A 13,080-nucleotide genomic window follows, 5' to 3' on the forward strand; every position below is an offset into this window, starting at 1 on the left:
GCTACGAATCTGAAGAAAACTAGCTGAAACCCAAAGCACTTGGAAGAGTGAATAAGGCAAGAACCTCAAAATGTGTTGCAGAGGGGAGAAAGGAAAAGCCTTTGGAGTCTGGAAAAGTAACAGAGACATTATCTCTGCTTTTATCTTGCCCAGGCAAAAACCCTAACTCAAAATAACATAATCAAGAGTAAACACTTTGTAGGCAGGATGACTTGGAAAAAGGCAAGACCAAGTTACTTCCTTTTTAGGTCTCCCGGCATAAAATTTTAGATATCTCACATGTTAGAAAATGTCCTGTCTGTCACCAACAAAAATTGCTGTTTCCTGGAAAAACACAAATAAGTTTTTGAGCAAGGTCTAATTATTAAAAAAAAAAAAAAAAAGATAAATACTTGCTAAGATTGTGCCCTCTTTTTGGGTTGTAATTTTTCATGCATTCTGATTACACAGCTGTTGTTATAAATTAAATATCCACCCTAAATCCTGTTCTCTACATTTATTCCAAATATTTGATAGAACTTCTTTGACTTTCTTAACTTTTTAGATAGTGAAAAATGAACAGAGTAGTTTTTAAAATTTTTTTAAGTACTTTAAATGCTTCCAGTTTAATGGCCATTGCCAAGCTCTATTTGGAAAGAATTTTTTCATTGACATTGAATGACTGTAAATGCGAGAGAGAAAATAAGAGCAAAACCAAGAAAAAAATTACAAACCTACCCTCTCTGATAACAAAAAAAAGTCAGGGGCTTCTGAATACTGGTAACTGACAGAGAGAATATGAGCCACAAAAGAATTTTCTGCTGCAATCTTGAAGATGAAAAGTCAAAGCACTTGGCTGAAACAGAGGATAATTAGAGTTTTTAACAGATAACTGAGGTAGCTTTTGATTTCAGTTTTTCTTCCAGAGAATAGAAAGTCACAACTGGGCTTAGGAGGAGATAAACGGGCTGAGTGCACCTACAGAATACTGGTATCCTCATCTGGTATTCCCAAGGATATCCGAGATCTACTCTGAAGATGATCTGTCCAGGGAAGACAATCCAGGCTCTCTGTTTCCTTCACATTTTCCAAAAGAATACACTAAATGGGTACAAGTATTCCTAAAATTAGGGATTACAAGCCAAACTGTTTTAATAGAAAGTTGCAAAGAAGCAAATGCAGGTTCCACCCAGAAACTAGTACAGGAAAATACTACCTGGAGTCTAACAGCAGAATATTCCTCTCAAAACCCCCTGGTTTTATAGACTACCAGCAGCCTTGTGTGTCCCACCCTTGCTGTCCTGAGTGGCTCAGTTGCACACAGGGGCTCCAGAACATCTACTTTGACACAGCTTTGATTTAATCTCCCAGGCATGGAGGAAATTTTTCTTCAACATTTCTAACAAAGGGAACCAGCATTTTAGATATTGCTTTCATTTATGCATTACAATTATCCCAGAGCATTTTTTTTCTGTCCCTTAGATGAAGGAACCAATCTTTTCATATTTTGCATCATGTCTTTATTTCTCTTCAAACTCCTGACACATTTCTTCTGCATTTTCATGCACAGATAGTAACACAGCTTGAGCAGTCTATTTTGTCAGGGGAAGGAAAAGGAAAGTAAACTTAATTTTGCATGAGGTAAAACAGATCAAGTTACATCCTCCTGTAAAAGAGAAAATGGTCTGGATCTCATGCTGCTAGCAAAGCTAAGTCTTATTCTGAAAGCTGACTTGGTGCTTCTACTTAATGTTTGCACCCTGAAAAGTGAATCAAAGTAAGTTTAAAAGGCTGACAAGCCTTTGCTTCCACCTTTCAGTGGAGGAGATGAAGCTGAAAGCAGCAGCAGCATTCACTGATGCTGGCCTCTTGAATGAATTTAGTGTCTACAGAGACAAAATAAAAAGCAAAATCAGTCCTGTAAGATGAGAAAATGAGAGGAAAAAAGAAATAAAACAAATGACTTTGACAGGTAAATATAAAATAAACTGTAGAACATAGTTAGAAATGGCAGACTCCTTCCAAATACTACTAAGTGTGAACACTGTCAAAAATATAATTTAGAAAGTAATTTAGGTTCAATGGTTAGCAATCGTTTACCTACCTGTGCCTACTGCTGGTCCTCCTCTTCTATGTTTTCATTAACTCAGCAAAGTCACATACATTTGCAGAGGGAAAAAGCCTTGCTGTTATCACCCCCTAGAGAAATTGTAGAGAGAATTCAAACCTGTGCACACGCAGAGACAGGAGACGGTAGAAAGAAGTAAGTGGAAAAAACCCCATTTATTTGTTGTCTCCCACGATACAACTCATTTAAACATGAGGAAATATAAAAAATGCAGTGGATGTAAACTTAGGGAAGTATAATCATCTCAATTGCTTAAAATCTTTTCTTGGAGGATTGACAGAATTTGATCCCAAAGCTACTAAATACTTCCACCTTGGTAATGGTAAATATGTAATTAACGGCAAACTATTCAGTTGATCTTTAGAGGTGCCAGTGGGGTAATTGTCAAGAACCTTTCATTCAGCTTGTTCTTAATATGGTTTGGAACAATTACACTAAAAATAAACAGAATGGTTTTCCAAAAGTATGCCATTGTTGACTTTGCACAGGAATGGCCAGGGTCCTATAAACCAGGTGTTGCTGTAGCATATTGGAAACGAAAGGCAACAATTCAGAATTTGTATAAGTGATATTATGCACACTACAGTGCCTTGCTGATTCATGCAAAAGAGGTTCTTCGCAGCGCTTTAATTGGCACTTAACTCCTTTTACAGCTTGTTCACCGAGACAGCCTGCATGAAGTAGTCAAAGTGTAGCTGTGAGTACTATAAAACACATCTTTACAGGAAATAGGAACATTCATTTGATAATTGGCATGAAATCTTGGCCATATTAGATTTAAAAATCATTAGTCTCGCATCTGTGAGATGTTGAGTGCTTTTTGACCTGCGGGCATGCACAGCAACCAAGAGCACTGGCTAAAGCACCTGGAGGCACCTGTCAGTGTGAGCTGCCTGGAGCCAAACCTGGCTCCAGCCCCTGCGGATCACCCTCCGAGCCTCAGCCACATGCACAACCCTAACAAAAATTACCCAGAGGTTTCTTGGAGTCAGCAGTATATTCACCCACTCGTGTTACAAGGGGTCTCACAATAACTCCATTTCAAGTGACAGCATACAGTTTGGCTGCAGACCTAGAGGTGTGGGAAGAGTAGCAAATAATGCATTCTGCAACGAACAGAAAATACTTGTTCAACAAACCCAACATATTCCTTAGGAGCAGGCTGGTTGCTGAATCTTTTTGACAAAAGCAAGAGGGGAAGTGCAGGGAGATGGGATAGCAGGCCTGGATAGGTACAGATGAAAAGATGGCTGCCTCCCAGAGACAGGATTTCATGGCTTCCAGACGGCGCGGGAATAATGAAAATGTATTTTGGTTCACTTGAGAGTAATTGCTTTCCAATTCTCTCTTCTAGGAAGCTTGGAATTCAATTCTTAATTGTAATGACAAAGTAATAACATGTTTATTTGCAATTTATACATGTCTATACACACACACACATATATACATATACACATGCACATTTCAAGGAGAGGTACTTTTGAGTTTTGTTTTGGCCTTTTCTTTTATAAGGATTGGAAAAGTGATTGGGAACGACAGAAGGAAATGTGCTTTCACAGGAAGGAGAATATCCTCCTTTTAAAGCAGTTGTTTACTGCTGCTAATAAAATTCAGGTCCATTGCCATGGAGAAATCAGTTGATCAAATGGTAAAGTTTGCTTTCATTTTTTTAACTGAAAATGTACAGAACTGTACGACAAACTAATATATTTAGATATTTTCATTTTGTGTTTATACTTTACACTGAATCACTCTCTCCCCTCCTCTTCTGCTTACCAATGAGCAATTACTGTAGTCTCACTTGGTAAGCAACATTCTTTTTAAAATAAGGTATCCCTAAATAGTGATCACTCATCAATATCGATGCTGATTTTAAACAGTCTTAAAGTCTGCAAGTATAGAGGTCTATGAACAAAGTGTGAAGATAGACAATAAAACGCTACTGAATTTTATTGGCAATTATAAGCTTAGCTAGCCTTTGTAAACTACAAGCACATACTAAACAGCAATATGAGAATGCACACAATGCAGCAAAATAGTGCCAGCAGGTTGATACTGCATATCAATCTTCAGCCACGTTTTTGCCTTTTAACTTCATTAGCCTTTTTTTACTGATGATTGAGAGGAAGGGATACATCCTATGAAGGAGTACAGTAAATTGTTATAACCTTTTCTTCAAAGGGTGGATTTTACAGATTGCTCAAGACATTACAAGCTCATACAGTGTTTCTTAATACATTAAGGCCTGTGTAATGGATTACTATAGTTTTGATTAACTTACCTTCTGACAAAGCAATGACTACAATGCAGAGCACCTGCTATTTGCAACGTTTATAAGTTCCTCAAAATATGGTCTGCCACCCAGTGCCAGTGTAGAATCCACAAGTTTCTTCTCATCTCTGCAGTACTGTTTTCGAAAGGATGACTTATTTGGCTTTGAATTGCATAGGACTGTAGCAAAGGAACCTTAATGTCTCCATCCAAACTGTCCAGTATGCATACCTAATAAATATCATAAACAAATACACCACAGCCACAAGCTGTTCTGTGATTCATACAAGTGGGTTTGCTAATTCAACCTGACAACTCAGCTGATTAGACAAATAAAGTGTCTTGGATAACACCAGTATCGATAATAACATTTTCCAAATGGGACAGCTGTATTTCAAGCTGAATGTAAATATACAATTGCAGACTGTTAAAGACCATGAAAAAGCTTGTACAAGAGCTAACAGGAAAAAGCAGGTATTTTATTGAAGACTGGTTCTTTTGTAGTCCTTGTTTGTATTAGAGGTTTCTGGCTGATACCTTAGTAAGGAGACATGTCAATGTATAGGGTAAACTTGTGAGCAAAGTACAAGATGCTGAGCTCTGCTGGGCATTTTAACTGTGGAAATGGCAACACAGGCTAGCCAAGAGAGGTGTTAAAGCTGCAAATGGATCCTCCTTTCTCCATTTCTCTGACCTGCCCCGGGAAACACAGTATGCCCAAGGGACAGGACAAGGATGAAGGACCAAGGCTGGAGACACTCACTGCGGCAGCCTCGCCGTGCATCGAGGGATGGGAGAGTGTAGGGGCAGAGAAGGAGAAAGTCATGGTCATTAGAAACTCCTATGAAATATGAAATATAAAGACAAAGGTTAGGAACTGCTGGTTTATATGGTGCATTGCAAAAGGATGTCACGAGCCCCCATCAAAGAAGCTCTTGGAACTCAAAGGAGACAATCTGTAATGTTTCTGATGCCTGCTTGAAATATTTAGCTGCAACTAAAGAGAACTAGAAAGCACTCAAACTGCTCAAGGGAGAATACTAAGATGAAAGAAGATACCATTAAGATAATTTTGCATACAGGAGATCAGTACAAGACAGCTCTTCTCTAAAAAAAACCCAGCAATTTTGTGATCTTTAAAATTAATTTGGATACTCTCACTGCTTTTCAGAGAACTTTCCACAGAAAATTGAAATGGGAAAGGGTTTTTAGAATTAAGAATGATTTGAGATGATGTGACAATGTTCAAATGATGCTGTTACATTTGAAGAGTGAATTAGTCTCATTACCAGGCTCTTCTTTTTTTCAGTAGCACAGAATTTTTAAGAGCAATTTTGCAAAAATTATCAGAAATGTCCATTTATATAATAGCTTTCTGTTATTTAAAAAGCTTTTATTGACACTATAAAGTGTAAACTACTTGAGAACATGAAAACTAACAATTGACGGTGGATTTGATATTATCCTAAAATTGAAAAAAAATAATGAGAATGATTTCATGAATTCTCAATTGTTCCAAAGAGTCTGTTTCAAACCAGCAACTAGCAAAATAAGTAAAATTTATTATGATAGAGATTATTTTTTCCCAAAGCCCAAAATATTAAAATTGAGCCTAAACATGTTTTGTTTTGTTTTTTTCTTTTTTTGAACAGTAGAAAACAGCCATCCAAAATCTGAAAAGTGCATATTAGAAACGGAGACTGATGGTTTTTCCCAGAAATAAGCAGAATAAGCATAGAACTTGAGGTTCCTTTTTATGTGCAATTTCAAAATGATGCAAAATTCCAACTTGTATAAAATGGATAAATATGTGCAATGCTGGGAACCAAAAGCTGTGCTTGTCAGTGCACCTGCAACGGTACATCTTGGCCGAGGAAAACTTTAAACGTGTTACAGCTCCACCTACTGAACCAAGAAGAAAGGATCTGAAGGGGTATAATTGGTCAATGTAATGAACTGGAGCAACTGAGAATCTATGCAGACCCTGAGACAGACTTTTTATTGGTTTTGACACAGCTGTCTCATCAGCACTTACACTCCTGCTCAAGATCAGGTAGCATCAGATACAGTAAGCCATACTAAAGTAGTGGGAGTCAATCAACTTGCCCTATTAGAAGCAGCAGCCTGTTTTTGAAACTCCCAGGAATTTTAGCATACTCATTTCTGCACTTGCTTCTAGTCATTGACTAGCACAAAAGTCAAAGTTTGTATGCACAGCCCTCAGTTTAGAAGGATGGTGCTACTCTGATGGTTTTGATGAAGCAACATGTACTCTGTGTACTCAAGGACTATGAAGTGAACAAGTATTTGTTCCCCTTTTTGTTGTCCTTTTTTTGGTGTATGACAAAAACTAAAGAAAAGGTTGACCAACATGAAGTTCACTTTAAACTGGAGGAATAACATGGAGGGTAAAAAAAAAAAATCAACCTTGTAAAGAAATATAACCATGTAGTTACAGCTTTAGCAAAAGATTCACCTCTTTAATCTAATGACAGTAAGCCTGAGTCAAGTCTGCTATTTCTGTGAATGCTGGTCTTATATATATGCCCTGTAGGTTCATAGAGTTGCTCAGAGCTAGAAATTCTGGGTATTGCAGAAACCTTTAAGACAACAGCAGGTCAGCCAAGTACTTTCCTACACCTTGGGACCATGTTGACAGTGGAGAAATAAATGAAAGATGTTGAAGCAAAAGTTCTTAATCAATAACTAGTGTTTAGCACTTACTAAGAAAGGTAAAAAGGAATGTGGCAACATAGCAGAATAGGAAGAGCATGAATAGCATAAATCTTTCGTGCCACCTGAAAGATTCTTATAATTAGTCAAAATAGCGCTCTCTGACTCTGAAGGCCAGAACATTTAAGTACTGCACCTGAAGCAGTGCAGTGTTGAACAGTATGACAGATAGAGAGGCAAATAATGAGGCATTTAGTCTAGATGATTACCAGAGTCCAAACACCCACAGAGCACTGGCAAGAGTGTAGAACAAAACATGTAGAACCTGGAACGTCAAAACAGAATGGTAATTTTTTTAAAAAAAGAACCTTTATGAAACATAAACCAAACAAGAAATGACACTGATAATAACTGTAAATTGAACATATGCCTAATGTTTTCATGCTGTAATTAAACAACCTAAGTGCAGGAGAGATGATAGCTGAAAACATTTACATCAGTGAGTAGGGAATGTGGAGTCAGGCTCCTTGAAAGGTAGACACAATTGTGTGCATCTTGGTCCTGCATATAGTGTGCTTTGCTTGCCACTTGTCTGTCTAAAGGAATTTTCTTGACAAATATAGTCTGAAGTGCAGACTTGGATCCCAAGCCAGCAGAAAAGGCAAGCGTGGGAGGAAGGCAGCTCATAAGAAGCCAATCCTGAAATAGCCAGGAATGGATAAAGATGGCAGTTTCTATCGACACAGAGAAACAAGACTTATAAATTGGAAATTTATAGCATAAGCAACCCCTTTTTCATCTTTGATTCTTATGGACTCAGTGAATGAAGAAAAAGAGATATAAAAGCAAGGAACACAAACATCCCTATTAAGATTGTTGGACAGTAATGACAGCATTCAGGACTCTTCTGAATTGATGGTTTGTTGAGAAGCTGAAGAACACGGAGAGCAGATAGGTTTTAGCTGACATGAACAACAGACATGACTCTTTGTGACATTTCCACTATTATAAATTTCCAATTCATAAATAAAAAACAATGGGATTGATATTTTTTTGCCTTACAGCTGCCTCTCCCCACTAAATAAAAAGATTTTGAAATAGCACACATTGGTGGAGAGAACAAAAAGAAGCAGGTAAAGACTAACTAAACAAAGTTCTAATCTCTTGGGTGAAAGAGATGATATATGGAGTTGATTAGATTTAATTTCATTCTAATATCACTTTCTCAATTTGTAAAAAATGTAAGAATGTAGCAGCACATTATAAGATCTAAAGAGATTCTGATTTCATAAGAAAAACGAGGAAAAGCAAATATAATACATTAAAAAATAGAATTGGCAATAGGTACTTAAAATAGAACAAATTACAGAAACGTCCATTAAAGATGACTGAGAACCAAGATAATGGGCTTAATATCTAAGAAGTGATTGAGCAAAGACAGAACAGGCAAATGAACTGAATATAACCCTAGAAAGAGATGAGACTCTGAAAATTATGGGAAAACTGAATATTGTCACAATACCACATATCTAGAACAAAGGAATAGTCAGTTTATCTTCAAAACCAATTATAGTTTTTGGTACCTCAAAAATTATTTTAATATTTGCCTAACATTGGCAGCGAGGGTGGCGCTGAATGATTGTTTTTCCAGGAGTCTCTAATCACAGTGCGGCGTGTGCTGCGGTGGCCTTGCAGCAGGGAGGGTCTCCAGCCTGACGAAAAATTACAAGTGACTTTCAGAGGTCATCTAGAAGTTACCAGTTAACTTGCTTTCTGCTGGAGAAACTGAATTCCTGCAATCCTTTCTGATCCAGAGAGCTTTCCAATTCAAAACAGGAAACTTGCAGGGACTAATTTTTTGATTACTTAAGAGGCAGACACCTTGAGACTCCAAGCGATGAAAAGCAACTCCTCAGGGCAGGAGCTAAGGATTTCACTATGTTAATACCACAACTCTTCAACATTCACTTTCTTCAAGCCAGTAGTCTTTAATGTACCTCTTTATCCCTCTAACTTTGTGCTCAATATTTTCCAAAATGTCACCCACACTTTGATATCTTTCTCCCTTACAAGTGTACCTTTTAAGTTTTATGTGTGCCACTCTCTACTGGGCGCAACAACTGACTTTAGATATCTATTTTCAGCTTAGATGTTTACAAAATTCACACAAACACTTTGACAGGTTATGAATTTGCCCAAAAAAGCTTTAGTAACTGAATGAATTGTTTACAGCTTAGATTAGAAAACTTTGCCTAACAGGAACAGAGTACTTTATTATTCTTGAGCAGATATTACAAATGAGCAGTTACCACAATTAGAAAAAGGAATAGGAGAAATGCTAAATAGAAAATCATTATCATGATCCCAAACGTTTCAATATAGATATCTAAAGCAGGAGAATTCCTTAAAAGAACCCTAAGTCAAGCTCAGCAGGATACAGAAAAGGGCACAAAGCAAGAATGACTGATGACAGTAAAGCCACTGGGCAAACCTGAGACAAAAAAGAGGAAGGCCACAAGTTTGTAATCCAGTTTCAGAAGTTTGAGCTCAAAAAGCGGGTTCTGTGATTAAAATCTTGTTTTAAGGATAGGCAAGGTCATCATCCAAAACAAGCAGCAGACCCTTGGTCCTTTCCGATTTATATTGTTGGGCTCATCGGCTTGCTGAGTTTATAAAACACCTACTACAAGGGTTTTTATAAAAAAGTGCACTTGTTTGAAAACAGGTGTGAATCATTTATGACATCCAGCTGTGTGTATGACAGGTACAATCTGCACCTCACCCTGCAGCAAACAAGCAGATTACGAGCAGCGGGCAGAGAAAGAGCACTCTGCTGGCCAAAGACTATTAACTTGAGAAGACAGAAATAAGGTCAAGGTTAAACACTTCTGAAAAATTTACTTCTGGACTCCACAGCTACAAAAGATACAAGAAAATGTGCGCCTAAACAGAGGTAAACTTAATCCTGATAAAAATGAAAGACCAGATCAAAATAAAAAGCAAGTCTTGCCATACTGGGAACATCACACAGGGAACAGCATGTCAACACTTGTAATTTATCACTGCTGACAAAGAGGACTGGAAGAAAGTCTTCCTAAGAACTTGCTCAAAGCTCTTACAGAAGCTCTGGCACAGCACTTACGTGCCACAGACACAGGCTGTAAAGCAAGATGAAAACATATAAAGCCTTTTGTATGTTAGACCTGAATCTCGGTGACACAGGTGGAACACCCAGAAAACTGAGGACTACACTGTGCCAGAGTCTGGATCTTGAAGTTCCAGTATCTTCATTCATCTGAGCTGCATTTCACACTCTGGAAGTATTAACAGAAGCTTTAGCAGAGCCCTTTTACCCATACCTCATCTACAAGAAGACTCAGCAGCATTTTACATGTGGTACAGGGTGATAGAGCCAATGACTAGTTTTTCCATTGAGAACCTATGTTAACAGCTGGTAAATAATGGATTACTTCAGCTTGTACACTTAGAGTCTCTCTGTGCTGATATCTGAGAGAGCTGGATCAGATGCCAGCAGGAGTGGGAATCTGTCCACTAATTAGGCATGGAAAGATTTACTTCAGGAGCAATTTCGTGTAAATGATAAGTTAGAAGGTTAAGATTCTCTTATAAAAGACCTACATAAGTGACCTATAATCTTATATGGCAACTTTTATACACTTCGGAGACAAGGAAAAAAAAGGGCCATCTTAAGGTGATTATATTTTGTACTATGTTTGCTGCCTTAGGTTGCAGTGACTGCCAAGGCTTTTTTTTTTTTCACAGATGGTTACACTTAAGCAGACTTGCCTGCCAATGAGATTTGAACTTTGCTTAAATTATAAGTCACTCTGCCATCTAAGTTATTTCCCACCATGACAAAAAAGGTTATTTAAGCTTTCAAGTGCATTGGTTTGAAAATTAAAATATCTAAGGGTGTAACAATAATGCAAATCTACTCACCTGCATCTAGAGGAAAAAAGAAAAAGGCAAGTGATTTGCGTCTGCCTTCTCAGCTTGAAGAAATGTTCTCAACTGTGGGTCAAAACACAATAATAGCTACATAGTCTTCTGGTGATTGTCATCCTGGAAGGCTGAAATATTTGACACGTAAATAAGTTTACCTGCAGATCACAAAGTGAAAACTCTATTATTATATGGAGAATATGAGGTGCATAATAAGCAAAGAACACACAATCATCACAGAGTTATTAGACTAAAGTGTCCTGGGTGCCCTCCTCATGCTTTGTGGAAAATAAGAGGATTATTTTAATTTTCCTTGAATAAGTTTAACAGACCCTTGCAAGGAAGCTTCAGTTGAACATTTTCACTAGGGTTGAATCCAACAGAAATAAACACTCACTATATTTGGCTAGAAACAAGATTTATAACAGAATACTGGGGCTGTGCAGGATGAAAACTTACCAGTTGGTGGGATTTAATGACAGAGGGGCAGGTCCATGGTATGGTGGTCCTGCAGAGTTACTAAATCGCGGAGAGGGAACTGCTGTCCTGCCTGAAAAGAGCTGTAACGAAGAGCAAGCTGGAAACAAGCACGAGTTGCTGGGAGAGGCAGAGGTAGACTTGCTTCTCTGCTCTGCTTGGGTTACTTTGTTAGTTCTTTCCTGGTTGCAGTTTTTAGCCAAAGTCTTCGGGAGACTCTCATGACAAAGGACAATGTCTGTTATGTTTCCTGCTCACTGAGTGTGGCTTCAGGAGCTCTTCTCCCATTTTCAAAGACCTCTGCTCCAGTACTAAAATTAAGCACCCTTTCCTCCCTGTGCTTTGTGCTCACCAGTGCTTCTTGCTGAAATCTGCCCCAAAGCATGGGAGATTAGCAGTGGAGACTGTGCAGAGAACACAGCAGCTGCCTCAGCCTCAGCTTTTCCATAGATCTGTCTTTCATAACCTCTATTCTTTTTATTTTTTCTCAGTTTCCCTTGGTCACCAGTTACATCCTTGCTATTTAGTCTATTCTTCTGTTCTAGGAAATGTTCAACATTTCTTAGAAATTCCTTCTAAAAATTCTGAATCAGCATTTATTGACATATCTGGCATTCTCCCTAGCTAAATGTTAAGAAAAAGAAAAAAAAATCCCAGCAATTTTGTACTTTCTTCTAAAAGTATTACTGGATGGTGCATGTGATAGTGTGTCAATGATGCTTTATAAAAGCTCTCTGAAACTACGGTTCTTAAGGGTCTGAAGACACAAAAATACCAGTGAATAAAAAATCAAAATAAATACAAAGATTAATCACTAAGTAAAGCCTTCTCTATTTCCAGTATGGCTTCCTCCTTTTTAAGAGCTGAACTTGCCTTTTTTTTATCCCCGAGGTAGTTCTTGTCCAAATCACAGGGAGTGCATTTATCTATTTTTGTTTAAACATTTTCTATAGTGTTCATCCAACCTCACTGAAAAATGACTGAGTATTACCATAATGCTGTCCCATTTAATTTCCACAACCAAGCCTTGTTACTGCCTCCATATTTCATTTCATTTCCACAACCAAGCCTCCATATTCCTTTTTATTAAAAAAATAGCACAATCATTTCCATGCTATTTGTCACCTCCAGAGGTGTTATTAGCTTGCTGTAATAACAGACCGTGTTCCTGCTGTGTCTGCTAAAGAAATTATCCCAGTAGCCCAATGAAGCTATGCCACCTGCCCAGCATTCAAAGTGGCTCTGTATATAGCTGGGCTCTCCATTGCTCTAAAGTTTAAGCGATAAATAAAAATTAAAGTTCCTAGAGAAAAATATTCATTTTTCAAATACACACACAGAGTGCTATTATTTTCTAAGGTCTACTTCAGTTCAGACAAAATTGTGGAAGTTATAGAGCCCTGAGATTGGCTCAGTTGGTTAGAATTTTAGGTCCCAGTCGTGCTAGGAAGGCCACCAATGGTGCAAATGCATATTTACTGGAGCTGCAGCAAAAGTAGCGTTGGGAGGAGGATGAACTCTGATCTCTATTTCCAAATCTTGCCTCTTTTAGTTGCTTGGAACATCATGACTAGGATAACACCCTATGG

General features: G+C 37.9%; 2 long non-coding RNA genes across 3 annotated transcripts in view; both read right to left on the minus strand.

The window, feature by feature from the left end:
- Nucleotides 1–4,612, minus strand: part of LOC127467748 (uncharacterized) — a 29,411-nt gene extending 24,799 nt beyond the window's left edge. Inside the window, exons 1-2 of the long non-coding RNA XR_007903274.1 lie at nucleotides 3,112–4,612; nucleotides 2,084–2,178 (exon numbers count right to left, since the gene is read on the minus strand). This is a non-coding gene — a long non-coding RNA (uncharacterized LOC127467748). The remainder of the gene's footprint in view (nucleotides 1–2,083; nucleotides 2,179–3,111) is intronic.
- Nucleotides 4,613–4,675: 63 nt separating this feature from the next.
- Nucleotides 4,676–13,080, minus strand: part of LOC127467749 (uncharacterized) — a 32,837-nt gene continuing 24,432 nt past the window's right edge. The window contains exons 3-5 of one of the 2 annotated variants that reach the window (XR_007903276.1): nucleotides 11,012–11,574; nucleotides 7,321–7,376; nucleotides 4,676–5,219 (exon numbers count right to left, since the gene is read on the minus strand). This is a non-coding gene — a long non-coding RNA (uncharacterized LOC127467749). Of the gene's footprint in view, nucleotides 5,220–7,320; nucleotides 7,377–11,011; nucleotides 12,389–13,080 lie in introns of those variants that run through there. The other variant, XR_007903275.1, reaches the window with a different exon arrangement.

This window comes from Manacus candei, unplaced genomic scaffold (genome assembly GCF_025592945.1).
Source record: "Manacus candei isolate 608988 ecotype Guabito, Panama unplaced genomic scaffold, ASM2559294v1 h1tg000014l, whole genome shotgun sequence".
In the NCBI taxonomy this organism is placed as follows: Eukaryota; Metazoa; Chordata; class Aves; order Passeriformes; family Pipridae; genus Manacus; species Manacus candei.